Source organism: Periplaneta americana, chromosome 14, assembly GCF_040183065.1.
Source record: "Periplaneta americana isolate PAMFEO1 chromosome 14, P.americana_PAMFEO1_priV1, whole genome shotgun sequence".
Taxonomy (NCBI): Eukaryota; Metazoa; Arthropoda; class Insecta; order Blattodea; family Blattidae; genus Periplaneta; species Periplaneta americana.
The window spans coordinates 104,412,338-104,435,335 of NC_091130.1; positions in this window are offsets into that span (position 1 = coordinate 104,412,338).

The following is a 22,998-nucleotide window of genomic DNA, read 5'->3' on the forward strand; positions in this document are numbered from 1 at the left end:
TTGCCATTTCTTAACAGCTTACTTATAAATGGGTTTTAAGAAACCCGGAGGTTCATTGCCGCCCTCACATAAGCCCGCCATCGGTCCCTATCCTGTGCAAGATTAATCCAGTCTATATCATCATATCCCACCTTCCTCAAATCAATTTTATTGTTATCCTCCCATCTACGTCTCGGCCTCCCCAAAGGTCTTTTTCCCTCCGGCCTTTTCTCAACAGGTACTCTGTTTTAAAAGATAACTTAAATTACGAAATATTATATAATTTTCATCGTCCCCGAGTAGTCTCTAGAGTTTAAAGGGAAGTTAAGAGTAATTTATCCAGCATACTATCATGCGTACTGAGGCTATTTAATAAAAACAATAGCTCCTCTCCAAATAATACTGAATAAGACAATACGATCAGTACGTTGATAACTTATAGGTTACTTGAATCACAATCGAAGAACAGGCCTGCTTCAAAACTGATTCCAAAAGCTAACTTAATGATTGGTCGATATCAGTAATGGGGGTATACTCGTTGATTATTATTCAGCCATGTCCAAGCCTGTCGATAATGAGGTAGCAGTGACGTAGAGCAAAAAAGCGGGGTTGTATAGATGAAAGGAGAACTTTTCTGGGTCAATAATTTTGTTTCACATTTAAAAGAATCGTATGGACTAACGATTCGTCCTTTGGTTTTCCCTGCCCCATTTTATAATTCTTCTTTTTCTATCCTCTCTTTATTTCATTATTCATTTTCCTTTCTTTCTGTCATGTGTTTGGTTCATTTATTTTATTTTTATTTTTTCCTCTAACTGTCTAAACTATTATTATTATTATTTTACTATTATTATTATTATTATTATTATTATTATTATTATTATTATTATTATTATATTTTCCCTCTCTGTAGTTCAGTCCTTCCTTCTGTTTCTTTGCTGTCGTCAGCACTCGCTGAAATGGGTAGAGTGCATGGAGGGTAAGGAAATATGCTCCGTCGTGCACAAGGGATAGAGCAGGGGTCGTCAGGATAGATCACGCTGGGGCTAGCATCTCTTAAGGCTGGTTCACAATTGTATTGTATTGTATTGTATTTATTAACATTCCATGGTATTCATACATTGCTTTACAGCTAGAATATGGAACAAGTCAAAAAACTTAATACTATTATAAAGTGTTACTTTAAAGTCACAGTCTAGATGAAATATATATACAGACGAGATTTACAATATAGTCTACTAGTACAACACATAGTTTTAGTATCAATTTCATGAAGTGTTATTGAATGTCATGAATTCACTTACAGAATAGAAGGCGTGAGAAATTAGGTACTTCTTTAATTTGGCCCTAAATAATCTTATGTTTTGAGTTTCTTTTTTTATATCGATAGGGAGGCTGTTAAAAATTTCTATTGCCATATAACGCATTCCTTTTTGATAGCACGACAGACTTGCCGATGGAGTATGAAAGTCATTTCTTTGACGTGTATTTATGCTATGAACTGTTGAATTAGTTACAAAGTTTTCACGATTAATACGAGGAAGACTATTAATGAAAAGATATACTGACAAGCCATGGGCATTATTTGTAGTTTTTTTTAAATAGTCCTACAAGATTCCCTAGATTTGACACCTACTATTATTCTAATTACTCTTTTTTGTAATAGAAATATACTGTTACTATCTGTGGAATTTCCCCAGAATATTATTCCAAAACTCATTACCGAGTGGAAGTATGCAAAGTATATTGTTTTTAAGGTATTGGTATTTACTATCTTTTGCATAGTTCTAATAGCAAAACAAGCTGAATTTAGTTTGGGGGTAATTTCTTTAATATGATTTTTCCAATTATCGATTTTTAAGCCAAGAAATTTGGTTGTCGGGAACAAATGCGACAACGAGAACGAGAACGGAAATAATGTTAAAATAAATGTATGTAAATTTCAGCATTCACAATAGTTAATTGTGAATGCTACCATTTAAATACATTTATTTTAACGTTATTTCCGTTTTCGTTCTCGTCGTTTCCGTTCCCGGTTTATTGTGAACCAGCCTTTACCCGCTGAAAACGCAGCGCACCATAGTGCACTGCGTAGCTGCTAGCGGGTATGTTCCGTATCTCTGCCTGCTGCACGACGGTGTACATGGGAAGGCACTGCGTACCCGTTGCACATTTCAGCGAGTGCTGACGACCACTGGGATAGAGAGATAGCATACCCTCCAGCAGTGACGATTGCACGCTAGGGCTGTGTCTTGTCCGCGGGTAAGAGACGGTAGCCTGAGAGTGCAGTGTTTTGATGACCGCTGGTCTAACCGAAGCTTGTGTCGAGTTCGGAAGTGTTTACGCGTTATAATTGTTTTGGATTTTGTATTATAATAATGTAATAAGACAACTACACATTACAGCAACGTATTTTTATGTAATTTTTGAGAATTATTACAAAGTTAGTTGCTTGGTTTCAGTTGCGGAATTATTTTATCCGACTGCTCGGCAGTAAGCGGTCTTGTTGCCGCAGCCAGATCCGCCGCGCGACTGGCCAACTAGTACTAGTGATGGGCGATAGTCGATAGTACTATCGATAGTTATGACAAACTATTGATAGTCATATTGTGTTCAATACTACTGGATAGTTCTGGAGACTACCGATAATATCGAAAAATGGGAAGTCATTCGTAATATTATATGCGTTTCAAACTGGAGCTCGGCGAAACTATTCTTTTTCAGCGATTCAATCGGACATTACGAATCGTTTGTAACGATTCACTGACGGTTTGTTCAGAACCCATCTTAGTCTATGATTCCAAGTATTCTTTTGATTAGGGTGCCCAGACGTATTGGAAAAAAATACGGAACACTTATCAGTTATTACCTACTGGGTAAGTTTGGTATGCGCATCCATCAAATATATCAATCTTTCAATGTGTGTGTGTGTGTGTGGTGTGTGTAGTAAAGTTTACTACACAAACACTTTACTAACTAAGGCTAATTAAACAAATAGTAAACAAAATTTTTAGGGAGCATATTTGCATTAAGTTTATGCTTCTTTATGTAAGTTGCTGTCAAATTATTTTACTAAATTATTACAGAAATAGCTACAAAATGCATTAAGTTACTTAAGTGACAATATTCTTATAAATCAATCCTCCTTGGACTTGCAATATTTATCTGAAGAATTTCACTTAACAATTGTTTATTTTGAAAAATCATTTCATGAAAAGCAAGACAGTCCTCACTGAAGAATTATTTTAGAAGCATTGTTTTTACAGACAATTTGTTTTTATCATCAGTCCATAGAGTGGTCATGCGACAAAATAATCTTTCGACACACGCATTTATTCCAGGGATACACATAATAAACTGCACTACCCTCTTGAAATTTTGAGTTCTCCTACAGTACTTTTAAATTATTATTATTATTATTATTATTATTATTATTATCATTATTATTATTGGGTTATTTTACGACGCTATATCAACATCTAGGTTATTTAGCGTCTGAGTGAAATGAAGGTGATAATTCCGGTGAAATGAGTCCGGGGTCCAGCTCCAAAAGTTGCCCAGCATTTGCTCGTATTGGGTTGAGGGAAAACCCCGGAAAAAACCTCAACCAGGTAACTTGCCCCAACCGGAATTCGAACCCAGGCCACCTGGTTTCGCGGCCAGACGCGCTGACCGTTACTCCACAGATGTGGACCAGTACTTTTAAAAAGATCCCCCAGACTTCATCAAAACGTTTGGTGTTGCCATCACTCGCCTTGAGAAATTAATAACTCACAATAATATTGTTTTAAAATAGTCCATCTACAGTCACCTGCAATGATGAAGTGCGATGTTTGTAATTTGTAATATGGAATAACATTGTAACTTTTCCGTTTTTTTTTTCTCAGCTTAGAACTCTAAAATACGGGACGGAAAGCTGTCCCGAAGACTTTCCTCGGGACAACGGGACGCATTAGCGGGACGTTGGGGAACTCTACTTTTGAATCATAAACGAACGGTTCACATAATTTTTCACTTTGCAATTATGGGTACAATAAAAGCATTCTACATATCTCTCATAGATGCAGAGTAGGCCCGGGAAGGATATAGTCCCTTTATAATGAGAGTTGAGACGTTGGATGGTCTCTTTCTGATTGACTGCAATCAGTTTTCATGATTTCCATTAATTTACAAAATTATGGAAGATAGTTATTCTCAATTACAATTTATAAACTCAACCTTACTCCCAAGTAAAATTTTTACATTAAATTCCTATTTAATTGCTACCCAAATTTAAGGCATGCACTCATTATTTTTCATATCTAAGTAAATTGTGTATTGTTTGTTTCCACTTATCCGTTCCTTTTATCATACACCATTCACCCACAGCTAAGTAATTTGATCAGAAAGGATCTGTATGCACTGGGATCTTCAGTTCCCTCGGAAAGACTGTTATCCAAACCTGAAAACTTAATCAATGAACGGCGAAACCGTCTGCAGCCCAACAAAGTGGACATGCTTATTTTAATGGGAAACTTAGACTATCTTTGGAGCAATGGTCACAAGTTAAAAAAAAAAAAACATTATAATGATGGCTAATGTTGGACTTTAAGGACAGATTATAATATTGTGTTCTTAGAATGTAGCTAATTCAGATTCAATTCAGTATACGTATATTATTAAATTAATAGTTCAGTACGTGTTTAGACATAAATTCAGATATATTTGATAGCCGTCTCAATCAGGGTTTAATGATGGGCCTCCTAATCAATTCTAAAAGAATATGTATATTTAACTCAATTTTTTCGTAAAGGTAGGCTATCATTGAAAAATTGATTGGAAATGCAACAAACAATTTAGGCTACAACACAAATTACATTATATAAAGAATATAAATGATGATTAATTATGCAAACCGATGACTTCAGTGCAGTGGAGGATATCATTTCCAGGGTGCAGTCAGGAACTTTTAATTTTCGAAAGACTTCTAAGGACTCCCGTGGGATTGTGCCTCTAGGCCCATTCATAATTCCTATAACGTCCTATATCTTGGTGTTATATTTGGTCCCCAAATCACTGCAGCAAGGCAGATAAATTGCCCGTTTTTCATTGCAGACTTCTTTAGGTTGTTCCTCGCTGTTCTCAAAACGGACTGTGGGATCTAGAATGAGTCCACAATTTGTTTCGGTCTGTAACAATGATATCTGCTCTACGAGTTGATCCGTGAGCAGAAAGGCACCCAATTTCCTCGTACACCTAATACCTATCAGCCCGGCGAAGTTAATTGGTAATCATTGAACGAATTTTATTATGGCGGTCAATTCTCAGTAGGGGAGCGTCGGGTAGTATCGGACATCGGGTAGTATCGGACAGTGCGTTTCTTTCATCTACCACCATATGGTAGTACCTGAATGACATGGTTACGTTTCTCTATGCGACATCACAGAAACGTAACCATGTCAATCAGGTACTATCATCGTGTGGTAAATGAAAGAAGCTCACTGTCCGATATTACCCGATGTCCGATATTACCCGACTCTCCCCTAATTCCTAGTACATGAGCTAAGGTTTCTTACTCATCGCATCTTCTGCAATGGGTAGTACCAAGGCTTCAGTCTGTAACCAATTAACAAAAGGACTAATAATAGTAGGGACAGTCGATAGTACTATCGTAAGTGACTGTCGCCCATCTCCAACTCGCACGTGAAAAGCACTGTATGTGCCTGAAGTCTGTACAATATACAGTAAGTACCAGTATCGGCCTTACTGGCTTATGCTAAGTAGCGGCGGTAAACTGAGGTGCCCACATTGACTATTGGAAATACTAAGATTTCCTGTATCACTGTTATATTTTATAGAGAATCTGTACCAAACATAGTTTCGATAGACATTCATTCTTAATTATCAACCTTATGTAAAAATTAATCATTTTTTCAAATGAAATACAACGATTTATTAACAAATAAAACATATTGAGCCTTCCTACCTCTTACTTTAAGTTATAAATAATATTTAACCTTTTTATATTTAAACAACTGTACGATATTCTCGTTCAGTGAAAAACACACAAAATCTTTGTACGCAACTTTACTTCTCCACTGATAACAGGCACTGCAAAAGCTTCACGTAGTTCATCGCACAGGCGTGCATAGAACTCAGCATAATGTGCATGCTTCTCATATTGTGCACGATTTGCATAGCTATGTTGCGGCTTATATGTAGAGCAAAACACTACTGATATTTGAAGATTCAGAGCCATAATGGGCCAAGCGCCATTTATTAAAAACGGAAAAAACAAGGATTAAAATTGAGTGATTACCATATTTTAACGAAACATATAGCAAGTAAGATAAAGTATGCACATTAAAATTAAATGATGTCAATCTTCATTAAATTAAGGTATTTACTTAACTTTAATCCTTGCTTTATCCGTTTTAAATAAATAGCGCTTGGCCCGCTATGGCTCTGAACTCTTCATTTCCATTCCAAAGGAAATCGCCCGAAACCATTTTTTAAGCTTTTCAGAGTCTCTTTGTTAATATAATTAAGACTGTAATCTTAAGTAAGGGATTAGCTGGTAACAAGTATCACTTTACTTAAGTAATGAACGTGACACTGAGAATGGAGAAAGTTACACAACACAGAACTTCACGCATTGTATTCTTCACCTGATATAATTAGGAACATTAAATCCAGACGTTTGAAATGGGCGAATCCAGAAATGCATATAGAGTGTTAGTTGGGAGACCGGAGGGAAAAAATCTTTGAGGAGGCCGAAACGTAGATGGGAAGACAATATTAAAATGAATTTGAGAGAGGTGGGATATGATGACAGAGACTGGATTAATCTGCACAGGACAGGGATCGATGGCGGGCTTATGTGAGGGCGGCAATGAACCTCCAGGTTCCTTAAAAGCCATAAGTAGGGGGCGGATGTTGATGAAAAGTCATCATCTTTAGAATTAATGTATGTTTGGAAGGGGGGGAGGGACTTTCACCGTTTCCTGCACAATAGGACGTTGTGACCTCAATATGATTCGGAAGGGATATACTATATTAGACAGTATTTTTAACACAAACATTGCAAGAATGCACGCTGCGCCCACAATTTGTTTTGTCATTTACCTCCACAAAAGTGAAGAACGGAAAGAGTAGGACGCGGAGAATGAAGGCACTGACATGGACCACCTGTGATTGAAACACATTGTAAACCGTCATTAAAATCTATAGTTTTCCCTTGAAACTTTCATTCTGTTATATGCTCTTTTCCTTTACCTTAGTCAAATTCCAGGAAGATGCCTCCTCTCTCCGAGATTTACAGGGCAGTCAATGAAACAAAGTGACTAATTTTGAAGACGTTGTAGTGCGAGTACGGTGAATAATATTTAAATGTCATTTTCTTTTAATCCCAAGTCATTTTTTCACTATTTTAAGAGCATTTTAATGATCATTTTAAGTAGATTTTCAGCTCATCAACATCCACCCCATAGCCATAAGTAAGACATGAGAACATGAGACTGGGATCTTCCATGAGACTATATCACTGTGATGAAAGAATGATAATTAAGCCTTTATTTATGGGGACTGAAGTGAACCATCTGGAAGACAATGAAAATATACGATAATATAATAATACGTACTATGGAAGATGTAATTCATGCGAGGTAATTTAGATTGCTTTCAGTAAAATTTTTAGCATAGAGACCAGATATTTGAATATTAAAATCTCAGTGTTGGTGGAATAGTAGCCAATCTGTATGAACAGAGTTTTAATATGAAATCCATAATGCAACCAGTACTCGATCAGCAGTGAGATTCAATATATTGCAGATCCTCCTGGGTCGATGCTAAAGTTCATGGCGTTTATTCGCTGTGACATACATTTTTATTTGAGATTAACAGAAGACAGAATTTAATCAGTAATTTATTCTCTTGCATTACACCGTTCTGCATTTCAAAACTTATTTCTCGTTGTTTGAATCTGATAGGCGATTCTAAGGGGATTTTTTGTGCTGAATTCGAAAATAATCTCCATTTTCACCATTACGTCAGGTTTTCAGACAATTCATGAATAAGTAGAAATGAAATTACAGCTTTGTGAAACGTCATAAAAATTATTTTCAACAAGAATTTTGTGAGAAAAGCTAGACCACAATTTTCTATTTGCCACTAATTAATCATTAATTAATAATTATAAGCACTTTCATAACCTTACCTCAATATTGCACTTTAAATTTTCTCCTCTTTGACCTCCTCGCATGTTGTTCAGAGCAGTCCCTTTTTATCATCCAGCAATAGTCCGCAATGTTTCCACTATGAAGCAAAACACCTTTAAGACTTTCCTGAGAAGAATCTATGAAGAACCTCCACTCTTTGGAATTATAGTTTATGTTATGAAATTTGAAAACGGCAAGCATGTCTTGGCAATACACTAAATTTTCTTCTTCAGCAAAAAAAGGGATAAGTTCCTTCTCACGATGCCTGTACTATGAAAAATATGTATCTTCAGCCAATACTTTCTTTTCTTTAACCTAGAACCTAATAGTTCTGCTGATTCTTTAGGAAAATTTAAATCTCTCACTAAATCATTAAGCTCACGTTGATTAAAATATCTACCTTCATCAGTATTGTCTGGTTCATAAGTATGAGCCACTGCAGATTTAGTTTCAGTGCTACTGGATGCAGATGGCAATGTATCTGTTTCAGGGGGTAGCGGAACGGGAATATCAGGACCATGAGGTACGGCCCGAATGGCAGAGGGAATGTTAGGATATAGAATCTCTTTCTTGTTTTTAGCAGTATATCCAGTTACCTTAACTGTGCAAAAATAACAATCGTGTCCATGATTTGTAGATTCCCTCCAAATCATAGGGATACCAAAGGGCAATTACTTTTTTTTTCCCCCCATTTTTCCAACTCCTTAACACAACTACGACATACTTTGCGGGGGCACTAGGATTTGTCTTGGTCTCCTAACTTAATGCCAAAATATTGAAATTAAGTATTATTTACAAAAGCTGTTATATTGTGTCTCTGTTTCACTAACGTATATGACCCACATATATAGCAAAACAAATTTGAATCATTTACACAACCACGTTTCGACATTTCTATGAAACAACACTATTATGTTATAGTCTTGAGAAAAATGAGAACTCACACACTTCAATTTTACACGACAACCAACAATACAAAACTGAACCTCTAATTTTAAAACAACTTTTAAAAGGGGATAGGTTTATTATCTCAGTAAGAAAATCTGTAGCCTCATAAGCTGGATTGCACTTCCATAAATAAATATATATACAGGGACCCTATGCCATTTCTCTAATTCATTGTTAGTTTTAATAGCAATCTCTAAGAGTAAATATTGCCTTCGTAATTTTTTAATGACCTGAGGCACTAAACATTTCAACTTCCTGTTTATAGATAACGTTGGGTGCAGACAGATAAAAATCTCCAAGAATAAACAAACGGATGTATTAACCTCGGTTCATTTTAAGGTGGAGGATACAATTTTGAACATCCCTCAAGTGCGGATATAGTAGGTAGATTTTAATAAATATTAAATACAAACCTAATAAAATATATTATGTCACATTTTAAGTAATAAAGTTTAAATTATAAGCTATCGTGATTTTTAAACAGACGACAAGCACACTGTAATATTACTATTTTACGAAAAATATTGAAAACATAAAATTTTGAATTGTAAAAAATTCTGACGTGGTACGCAAAAACGGATTTCATTTTTGCAATCAGTGTGAAATTGTGATTCAGAAACGCTCATTTATTTCAAAACAACAAAATCCTTGCAGAACGGTGTTATCTATGACTCTCTGCCAATGCATCCGAAGAAATCTGCTGGTTTGGAATTAAAGAAGTCGTCAAGCCCAGTTTGTAAAACAACTTCGTTATCAAAGATTGATTGTTATAAAGATCGGAAGAACATGGAGGATATGGAATCATCTCCCAATCAAGATCCAGGATAGCTGCTTTCGTCATGTGAGGGCGTGCATTATCCTGTTGCAGCAATACTGTATGCAGTCTTCCTGTTGGCAATAAACGTCAGCAGTTTTGGTCACATTCCTGGAAAGCAATTCGTAGTGCACGATGTCTCCTTCATCCCACCAGACGCATAACATAATCTTCTGAAGATTGACACTAACTTCTGTACATAGCGGAGTTATGGGCCCCCCAAACTTGTCTGAACTCTTTTCTTTATTAACAGCAGTGCAGCGCACGCAGTGAGAAAAGAACATGAACTGTCAGCTGGTGAGTAGTTTAGCCCTCGAGCCGTGAACACTGTTTAAAGAGCTCTTTAATCACAGATATGAATCGTGATTTTCGATCACCGTGATGAAATCAAGGTCAGTGATTTTCTGCTCATCACTAATAATTACTAGTGTTGTTGACCGATCAAAATATTTAATTGATTAACTATTTGGACTTAATCGATTAATCGAATTTTGATCGAGTTGAAAAAAGGTTTTAACATACTGTAATACACAATTATTGTTAAATTTAACTTATGTTCTGTGATAATCATAAGTATTAAATGTTGTATATCTGTATATGAGCCGTTCAGAGCAAAAGTGGTGTAAGTCAAAATTGGGTGATGAGGTTTAAAGTAAAATTTCTCTAAAATACAGCGCAAAGTAGCAATTAATATGACCGTCTTGCTATCCATTGACTACTAATAGTTTAAATAAATTGAATATTAATTGCTACTTTGCGCTGTATTTTACTGACGTTTACTTCAACCCTCTTTACCCATTTCTGACTTACACCACTTCTGCTCTGAACGGCTCATATATTGTATCGTTATATTACAAAAAACTAATTTAATTACTTAGTAACATATTCATTATGAGGCTTATAATTTGTATAAATTTCTCCGGGAATTTTTTAGACAAACATAAATCAGAAAAAGTATGAAGACACCTAGTTAATACTGCTTCATCCATGATTTTAAACATATGCGTGCATTCACATGCTCCGAATTAAATCCGCTCTACGTTTAGTAGCAATGTTTCCTGCATCACTAAACACGAAAAAATTTTTCTGTCAAGCGCTTCTCCACGATCGTTCAATTTAACTTGAAACGTTTCACCGAGTTTACTTCTTAAATTCTCATATGACATAATGGAGTTTACACTTTTCACAAACCACAGAAAACTGATTTTTTTCTTTATCAAATTAAACACACAACCTTCATATACAAACTCAGTAGGCCTACAGAAACTGCAACTGAAAACTACAGCGATCGAAACAGAAGACTGGCCCCTATTGTAATCGAATTACCAGATTATAAAAAAAGAGAAGAAGGTAGTTACGCTCTCATTTGCACACAGTGTAGACATGGCTATTTTATAAGGGATGAGGTGGGACGAATCCCAGGAAAGTATGTATTTCATATGCTAGGAAGATGAGCTGACAACATGGTGGAAGTTTTCTTGGAAAATCATAAAACTTAATAAGGGTTTCGCATTGTGTTCCAATTTTCAATAGAGATAGACTAGGTCACTGTCCTCATATCTCCATCTCTTTTTGAAGTGTTTGTGCAAAGATTTTCGCTACGCTACCTGGTTTACAGTTAGAAAATAACAGTACTATTGTGCTTTAAAGTAAGCAATTTCCGAGAGAGAAATATTGTCGGAATTTTTATTATGAGTTTGTATTAACAAAATAATAATTAATATCAACTACAAGCGACTAATTTTAATCGACTCGATTATTCGATTAAATATTTTTGATCGATTAACCTTACAACAGAAATTGATCAATTAATCGACACTAATAATCACATATATTATGCAATAAGTTGTGAGACACGTAAGCCATGACTTAATATGTGGGATCATATTGCGTCTATTTTCTCTATATTTAAGAACAGTAAACAGTAGAAACAGATTAGAATTTTATCACAAATATATATAAAGAACTTTGCAGTGTTATGTACAGTTCCAAAAGAGACGAAATTTCTGTTTCTATTATTCGTTGGAATATCTATTTCAGAGTTACGTAAAGAAACAAGAACAAAAAAAATAAACAAAAAAATTAGTTCATAATAAACCCATGGAGACTACTACCACTACCACTATTACTACCTAGTATAGTATTATTGACACAACTGCTGATATTACTATTAAAACATTAACAGAAACAGCATAGCGGAATAAATTAGTATAATGTTATACAATTTTTCCTTTGAAAATAGTATAATGTTATTCAGTAAATTACAAGTCTAAAATTTTACTTATGAAACAACCTGTCTATCCAGCTTCATATGTATGCATTTATCAGCCTGCAGAATTTCTCATACTCTAATGTAATTGAGACATGGTGGTGTAAATTTACCCTCTTGTAATACTTCTTGTAGTTCATAATAAACTCATGGAAACAACCACCACCACCACCACCACCACCACTCCCTATCATAGTATTGACACAACTACTGCTATCACTATTGAAACATTAACAAAAACAGCATAGCGGAATAAATTAGTACAATGATATACAGGGGCATCATTTTATTTTTACTAACATTTTTAATATTAAGCTGGCTATATCTTTGGATTAACGGTTAAGAACCGGAAACACCGTTTGCTACCCCCTTCCACGACAGGAGTTCGATGATACTGGCGTACAATACAAACAAATCACTTTGCTAGGTATAGGAGGGAAGAAAAGTAGTTCATTCATTTACGTAAACTAGGAAATATCGAGATTTTGTGTTTGATAATTTTCATTAGGCTTTTGTTTAATCAGAATACAGTAATTACTGTATTAACAATAAGTGTTTTTACCCACGAACTGAGCTATCCATTCGGACTTATTCATTATGCACTGTATATTATACTGTCTACAGCACATTAGCGTACAATGTAGAGAATGAAGTTAAATTGAAAAATAATCATAATATGGATATTTGAACACATTTTTGAAAATGGTGGTCGTTCATTTCGATACAGGCTTCAGTTCTTTTTTGCATATTATCACACTATAGACTATTGTACCTAATTCAAATTACCAGTTTCGTCCTTCGCACTTATAACTCATATTGAAGTAATTCTGTACCTACTCTTTTACAGAGTACCTTACGTAGGCCTACTGTAAATTTAATCTTCGCTTCTGCCCTATCCGAAAAAAAAAAATTACTCAGAGATGCTACCTATTGTCAATCCAAGTGGTTTTGTCGCAGGGTCGTAGAGAGGGAGGAAATCACGTGACAGTTAATTACTTAACGAGGCCCTTTCATTTAAGTTATTTTAAACAGTTGTACAATATTACGTAGACGTCAAAATCTTAACACAAATTAATGTTTTCAGAAAACAACTAAGCCCAGACACTAGTCTTTACAGAGGGACGAGCAGAAGCGGGTGGGGGAAACCGGGATGCGACGTATGAAAACGAACGACAGTACCTGTTTCAATATCGAAAGCTCTTTCGTCACTGGAAAACGCGAACATAATTCTGGAACGTACCATACACACTAACTCAGTACTGTTTACTAAGCATACGCGGCCTTGATTCTGTGTGGTGGATGACTGGAAGTTTACTAGTAGAGGGGATGGGAGTGAAGTACATTCAAAAACTCAGGTATAATATAAATTGAAGTAAAAATAAAATGATGTTTCTGTACAATTTTTCCCTTGAAAATAGTATAATATTATTCAGCAAAATACAGGTCTAAAATTTTATTTATGAAACAACCTGTCTATCCAGCCTCACATGTATGCATTTAACAGCAAGCAGAATTTCGCATACTGTAATGTAATTGAGACATGGTGCTGTAAGTTTACCCTCTTGTTCGTGTAGCGATGTCGTAAGTTTCAAGACTACTTGAGCTGGCAAAATAATGAGCAGGAACATGTTAGGTCAACTAGCTCTCAGGATGATGTCATCAAGATGGCGTATACCAGAACAAACGAGTTGCCTGCCGCTCTTGAAGCCACAGCTCGTTACCTAGCGACAAGGTTGCAAGGATCGGGTTGCCACTTCACACCTTGCTGTGGCCTCACAACAGCCCTCAGCCACCCGAATCGTTATCAGTAGAACATGTACAAAACACAGTTTTATTATCACAGATTTGTTCGGTATTCCTGATTTTTGTAATACAGTAGTAGGAACTTTACTCTCGCCTTCGATCTCGGTCCATAAATTTGTCGTCCTTCAATTTCTTCTTTTTCATACTTTGTGATTCCATTTTTTAAGCTCTCCACAGGGTGTTTCAAAAGTGTTGATCAATAATTTACAGATGAAAAGTACGAACTAGCACAAGCAAACAAGCTCCATTACATACTGGCCCACAAATTAACCGTTCATGCGATAATCGCTAATGTTATTTGGGATCCACCACTTTACAGCGCCTGCATACTAGGTGTCTAGATTTACACCGCTCCCTATGGAGTCAATTTTGAATCTATTTACCAATCATACTGTGCGTGTATTCGTATAATATGACTATATCATGTTTTTAATTGATTATTTTATGATGATTTATCAACAGCTATGGTTATCTAGCGTCTGAATGAGATGAAGGTGATTTGTTAGCGATATGAGTCCAGGGTTCAGAGTCGGAAGTTAACCAGCATTTGCCCTTAATAGGTTGATGGAAAACCCCGGAAAAAATCAACCAGGTAACTTGTCCCAACCAAGATCTGAACCTGGGACCGCTCGTTTGACAGTCGGACATACTAACCGTTACTACAAAGCGGTATACTTTATATCATCTTAATTCCTCTTTTTCTGAATATTTGAAGAATACAAGTTCAGAGAAAGGGAAAAAGTGAAAATGAATACATAATTTTGGCGGTACCAAGGTTTGTATAATGAATATTATATAATATTTTTTACGACATTGACTTGCTTCTTTAGAGCCAACTTCTATATTAATCGAAGGCTATAAATATATATTTAAGAGTTTCATTGTATTTGGATCCATTAATAGTGTTCTATTATGAACATATTTATGCTTATATTTAACTATTTTACTTATTCTTGTAATAATATGTACACCTATATCTCAATTTTGTATTAAGGCGTAGAATTAGTGAGAATATTGGGCCGCTCACTTATGCGGAATGGTATGAATTATTAATATCGTAAATTATCATGAAGATTTATTTATTTATTTATTTATCTATTTATTTATTATGATTTACAGGATAGTACACAGGCTAGATGCCCAAGTAGCACCGTCTTCATATACACACACACACACACACACACACACACACACACACACACACATATATATATATATATATATATATATATATATATATATATATATATATATACACATACACATACACATATACATATAATAATGAACAATTTAACTTAGAACTAGTGCTAATAATTTACATGACATGCAGTGATAAAATAAGAATCTTCAACTTATAATGGAAATAAAATACAATTAAAACATAAAAGATACAGTAGATGTGGCTTATGTCAAGAGTTACTATTGACCCAAAAAAACAGAAATATAATAAATTGATAATAAATTTTTGTAGGAGACTAATTTCTTACAGGACCAAACCAAGGAAAATTTTGAGTTATTTGCAGGGGAAATATAGCTCAATGTGATATGATATGAATGACAGATAATTTTTTGTAAGTTTAGTGTCTGAATAAATTCTCTGTACCGGAAAATAAATCAATTATTTCCTCAATAAATGAATTGGAGTTGCTTAATATTCCAATTAACGGTGAATTAATATGAAATACGTTTCTATATATTGGGATATTTTAATAACAAAATTTCTTCCATATCTAACTGGAGGAATATAAAATGAAATATGTTTGAATATTTAAGCGAAATCAATATTATTTTTAATAGTTCCCTGAGAAATATAATCGAATGGTTCTTCTACCATTGAGCGTAGGCAAACCAAAAATGTATCTCAATAATCTATTTGGAAACTGGATTATCAGGAATTTATTTTGTAGGGACTAAATCGAACGAACGTTGTTCCAACATCGAGAGTCCCAAAGTGATGTAGCATATTCCACGTTGATTAATGATTAAAAATAATACATAAATAGAAGGTTGCATTCATAATTTCTAAATTAAAATTGTAAATCCCAGCGATTTGAAAGCATGTTCACCGATCGATTTATATCACTTTTGCGCTAACGCCGATCGCATTGCAGAATGATGAACGGAAGTCATTGTTGTAAAGAACTGTTACAACGACCACTGAGCACACAAACTTGCATGTTCTGCATTTCTCTACCTAGTAACTTCACGAATAAAGTGTGATTTTCCATTGAAGTTTCCAACACAATATTGTTTTAATACACTACCAAAAACAAGTGTGAACAGTACTTCTGTGTGCGGAAAATCAAGCAATGCCGGATTTCGGCCTAGGCAACCTAGGCAGTTGCCTAGGTTGGAAATTTCTAAGGGGCGGCATTTTCTTTGTCTCTTTCTTTTCCTTTTTCCTTTTTTATCAGTGAAATTTGTTTTTAAAACACTTGTTAGTAAATCTTTTCGGAAGTGTGTTCTTGAACACCTTGTGCAAGTCGCACATTGTTTTGTTATCGCATTGCCGCGGTTGCGGTGAGAGTAAAAGGAAAGTGTGCAGCTGCATAATTATATTGTAATGCCGGTTAAACAAGAGTGCATTGTTGAAAAACAAATTGGATGTGTGTATTTATCGCTATGAATAGTAACCACAACGTCCACAACTCTCAGTTACATTCACAATATAATACGAGTACATCGTCAGCAATATGCTACTATTTAATCACGTTCCAGAATGTATACTATATAATTCGATATGAAAGGTTTATTCCGTAAAGAGCTGGAGTTTTATTTTCAATTTACTTTATACTTCCTATCGAAGTAACAAATACTCGCAATATTTACACCCAACAAAACCAATGATCAAAAATAAATGACAGCCTATCTTTCACAAATCAATTTTGTTTCAACAATGAGTAATTTTGAATATTTATGTGCTTCGTCAGATAGACTTGATGGCATCAATGCTTTCTGTGAAAGTGCGAAGGAAATCTTTATAATTCACAAGTAAGAAGCATGTCTTTAGGTTCCAATAATTTATTGTTTTCTGAATCGTAGAATTTCATTTAAAACTAATTTAAACTAAACATGACCTGTATAATAGCTGCTGAGAAACTGTTTGTGGGAGTTCGGGGGCGGAAATTTTAGCACTGCCTAGGGTCGGCACTATATATCAAAATCGAGCCCTGGAACCTGGAATAGATTTTCATTCATTAAAAAATAAATGTCTCCACTTGTTTCCATATACACTATGGTTAAGGCGCACAACGTTAATGTTGCATGAAAGCCACAGTCTTGAAACTGAAACACGCCAATAATAATATACGTTACAAGAGCGGTATGCTGACGTTTCCATGGTCGAGGAAAAGATTGAAAAAGCGAAACAAACATACCGCTCGTGTATCGTACATTATTTTGTGCGAAGATAGTTTATTACATACCTGAAAGACGAATTTCTAATTAGTTGCAATGAAATCTCCATGTTGGTTTCTGTTTAATGACGGCAATTTCGGAAAGCCAAAATATCTTTCTTCAACATTGTTGCTATAAAATGTTTTCTGTGTTTACTATACTCCAGCAGGCCGTGATATACGTCTGTCTCTTTTTCCCCCCAGTCTATAAATGCGAACTTAAAACAAACGGTAAGGTTATGTAATGCTTTATTTTTCATTTTAATATTTTAACAATATTATTTATATAACATATTGCAGTAATAACATCCGCATCTGGAATCTTGTTGATTTTTTCACGGCCTACTTAATGTTACTTGTATCAGGAATGCAATAAGTTTCGTGGAGTAGTAGACTTTACTTAATTTTTGCAATTATTTAAAAACAATAATTAACATTGCAATTTAGGTGAAATTGCAGTGGTAAGTTTCCAATTTATAATTATTACTATGTTAAACGTCTCTAAAAATAATATGTTAAAAGCCTAAAACAGTAAAATGAATGTCGCGCTTAATCGGTAAGAAGAGGGAAATTGTTATGTGTGTTACGTTGGGAATACTGAATGTGGTATTTCACACTTATCGCGTATTGGTTCTGTGCGGAAAACAAGCAAATACGCACGATCTCGCACAAATGTAATATTATTTTGTCCTCTTCCAATTTGGTTATACAGTATATTGCTTAGGTTGAGGTCCGTCACAGTGTAGACCCCATTATCATGAAATAAACTTTCGACGACTCATATTATGCAAAAATACAGTAATAATAATAATAATAATAATAATAATAATAATAATAATAATAATAATAATAAATAATAATAATAATAAATAATACTTACAAATGGCTTTTAAGGAACCCGGAGGTTCATTGCCGCCCTCACATAAGCCCGCCATCGGTCCCTATCGTGTGCAAGATTAATCCAGTCTCTATTATCATATCTCACCACCCTCAAATCCATATTAATATTATCCTCCCATCTACGTATCGGCCTCCCCAAAGATCTTTTCCCCTCCGGTCTCCCAACTAACACTCTGTATGCATTTCTGGATTCGCCCATACGTGCTACATGCCCTGCCCACTTCAAACGTCTGGATTTAATGTTCCTAATTATGTCAGGTGAAGAAAACAATGCGTGCAGTTCTGCGTTGCGTAACTTTCTCCATTCTCCTATAACTTCTTCCCTCTTATCCCCAAATACTTTCCTCAGGACCTTATTCTCAAATACCCTGAATCTCTGTTCCTCTCTCAAAGTGAGAGTCCAAATTTCACAACCGGTAATATAACTGTTATATAAAATCTAACTTTGAAATTTTTTTACAGCAGACTAATGACAAAAGTTTCTAAACCGAATAATAACTGGCATTTTCCATATTTATTCTACGTTTAATTTCCTCTCGATTGTCAGTTATATTTGTTACTGTTGCTCCAAGATATTTGAATTTTTCAACTTCTTCGAAGGATAATTCTGCAAACTTTATATGTTATTTCCATTTCGTACAATATTCTGGTCATGATACATAATCATATACTTTCTGTTTTCGGGATTTACTTCTAAGCCTATTGCTTTACTTGTTTCAAATAAAATTCCCGCGTTTTCCCTAATCGTTCGTGAATTTTGTCTTAACATATACACTTCATCCGCATAGACAAGAAGCTGATGTAACCCGTTTAATTCCAAACCCTGTCTGTTAATCTGAACTTTCCTAATGGCATATTCTAGAGCAAAGTTAAAAAGTAAAGATGACAGTGCGTCTCCTTGCTTTAGCCCGCAGTGAATGGGAAATGCATCAGATAGAAACTGACTTATACGCACTCTGCTGTAAGTTTCACTGAGACACATTTTAATTAATCGAATTGGTTTCCTGGGAATACCAAATTCAACAATAATATCATATAAAACTTCTGTCTTAACCCAGTCATATGCCTTTTTGAAATCTATGAATAACTGATGCACTGTACCCTTATACTCCCATTTTTTCTCCATTATCTGTTGAACACAAAATATCTGATCAATAGTTGATCTATCACGCCTAAAACCACACTGATGATCCCCAATAATTTCATCTTCATATAGAGTTAATCTTCTCAAAAATACTGGACAAAATTTTGTACGATGTCAACAAAAGTGATATTCCTCGAAAGTTACTACACTTAGTCTTGTCCCCCTTCTTAAAGATAGGGACGATTATGGACTCCTTCCATTGTTCTGGTACAATTTCCTTTTCCCAAATAGCAAGTACAAGCTTATAAATTATCGTTATATAATGATTTTAATTCAGCTGGAATTTGATCGATACCTGGAGACTTATAATTTTTCAGATTTTCTATTGAAATTTCGACTTCATAAAGTGTGGGTTCGGGTATAAATGGCTCAGCAGTTTCTATTTCAATTTCATCCCGATCATTTCTATTTGGCCTATGTATGTAGTAGTTGCTCAAAATAGTTTTTTCATCTGTTCAGGATTGAATGAGAATCTGCAAGCAAGCCACCATTCTTATCCTTGATCACGTTTACCCTTGCCTGATATCCATGTTTTCATTTATACTATTTTTTCTACTCATTCAGCTTTTCCTTCAATTAATCTCTCTTTTTATTATTCACTGTACGATTTGCTTCCCGTGTTTTATTGAAATAATTATCTCTATTCGCCTCAACTCCATCCTGTAAGAATTTGAATCTTGCCTGTTTCCTTCTTTCTACATTATTATTTTTGAGTGCACAGTAAGTCTTTATGCTTTTATACCATCTTCTTTGATTTCTTGTTTGAGTGCTTATTAGATTGTTTCATTTATGTAGGTTTATTCCTTCTTGTTTCAGTGTTTGTTGAATAGTTACGCAATATTATAAAATCATAGAATATTATTATTTGGAAATGTGTTAAATATATAAGGACAATGTGACGTTGCTTCACTTTTTGGCGCAATTTCTGAATGACTACCTGCAGAGACTAACATTACAAATTCATTGAACATGACTCCGAGATCAACTCGCAGTTTGAATGCGCAACAATTTCTCGTTAGCACTTTAATAAATTGAAATAGAATAAATGTAGTACCGTTTCTACGAGCGCATTAAATATTAAAGAAAATTGTGGAATTACGTCAACTAAACGAGTGAATCTAGAATATAACCATAGAGTAAATCTGCAGTGCCTGGGAAAAGTGACATAAGTCAGTTTTCACAAACCTTTTTTGATAATTTATTGACAACTTACAGAACATCTGCTCGATTGGAAAAAGAGACATAAGTATTTCTCCCATTACAATAATTCATACAGAAAAAAATCAGATCGACATAAACTAGTGTAAGTTGTCAATAAATTATCAAAAAAGGTTTGTGGAAACTGACTTATGTCACTTTTCCCAGCCACTGTAGAAATTATCTTAAAATATTAAGTTTACACTCGAATTCCGCATTCTGTTATTAAATATTAAATTTTATGAGAACGTATGAGAACAATAATTTTATTAAAATAAAGATTTTCCCATTTAGCACATGAATAGTGAACCTTGACAAGGATCTTTTGTAATATTAATTGAGCATGCACTCTTAGTTCATCTGACTTAACCGAAATCTTAATAGACAGAAACTTCCGCTGCGCAGGGAAGCGTGATACCTCCGATATTCAAGGCTGCAAACAAGGAAGTTAATTACGTAATAAATTAGTAAACTTCACTAAATGTGTTTACAAGACTTGCAAAAGAGGTTCTTAAGGTAATATCACTGTTATACAAAATTTACACACGTATCAAGGGCATTCTAAGTGATTTTAGAGTATAGAGTACCATATTTCATATCTATACCCGAGGTCCTTTTTATTTTAGTAGGTTATTTTACGACGCTTTATCAACATCTTAGGTTATTTAGCGTCTGAATGAGATGAAGGTGATAATGCCGGTGAAATTAGTCCGGGGTCAAACACCGAAAGATACCCAGTATTTGCTCGTATTGGGTTGAGGAAAAACCCTGGAAAAAACCTCAACTAGGTAACTTACTCCGACCGGGAATCGAACCCGGGCCACCTGGTTTCGCGGCTAGATGCGCTAACCGTTACTCCACAGGTGTGAACCTGAGGTCCTATGATTGAAATCCAAAGTTGGCGATGGATTTTTGGATACATAAATTATCCACGAGTATCTTGAGAAAGAAATGTAAATCTGGGGTTAGGAATCATAATTTAAAGTCACTTGGAATATATTTAGTGTGGCTAACTTCAGAAAGTAAAGTAAAACTGAAGTACAGAATCATAGCTCGAAGACACTTAAAATATATTTAGTGTGGCTAACTTCAAAAAAGTAAAGTAAACATGAAGTACGGAATCATAGTTTGAAGTCACTTAAAATATATTAAGTGTGGCTAACTTAAAACAATAGAATAAACGTGAAGTACGGAATCATAGTTTGAAGTCAATTAAAATATGTTTAGTGTGGCTAACTTAAAAAAATAAAGTAAACCTGAAGTACGGAATCATAGTTTGAAGTCACTTAAAATATATTAAGTGTGACTAACTTAAAAAAAAGTAAATCTGAAGTACGGAATCATAGTTTAAAGTCACTTAAAATATATTAATTGTGGCTAACTTCAAAAAATAAAGTAAACCTGAAGTACGGAATCATAGTTTGAAGTCACTTAAAATATAATTAGTGTGACTTACTTAAAAAAATAAAGTAAACCTGAAGTACGGAATCACAGATTAAAGTCACTGAAAATATATTAGGCCTAAGTGTGGCTAACTTCAAAAAATAAAATAAACCTGAAGTACGGAATCATAGATTAAAGTCACTTAAAATATATTAGCATGGCTAACTTCAGAAAATAAAGTAAGCCTGAAGTACGGAATCATAGATTAAAGTCACTGAAAATATATTAGGCCTAAGTGTGTCTAACTTCAAAAAATAAAATAAACCTGAAGTACGGAATCATAGATTAAAGTCACTTAAAATATATTAGGCCTAAGTGTGGCTAACTTCAAAAAATAAAGTAAGCCTGAAGTACAGAATCATAGTTTAAAGTCACTTAAAATATATTTAGCATGGCTAACTTCAGAAAATAAAGTAAGCCTGAAGTACGGAATCATAGTTTAAAGTCACTTAAAATATATTTAGCATGGCTAACTTCAGAAAATGAAGTAAGCCTGAAGTACGGAATCATAGTTTAAAGTCATTTAAAACATATTTAGCATGGCTAACTTCAGAAAATAAAGTAAGCCTGAAGTACGGAATCATAGTTTAAAGTCACTTAAAATATATTTAGCATGGCTAACTTCAGAAAATAAAGTAAGCCTGAAGTACGGAATCATAGTTTAAAGTCGCTTAAAATATATTTAGCATGGCTAACGTCAGAAAATAAAGTAAGCCTCGGAATCATAGTTTAAAGTCACTTAAAATATATTTAGCATGGCTAACTTCAGAAAATAAAGTAAGCCTGAAGTACGGAATCATAGTTTAAAGTCACTGAAAATATATTAGCATAGCTAACTTCAGAATTGTTATTGTTTTTAAAGACAATTTTGAAAAAGCAAAGTCAGTTCAGCTAAACAGACCGGCAGG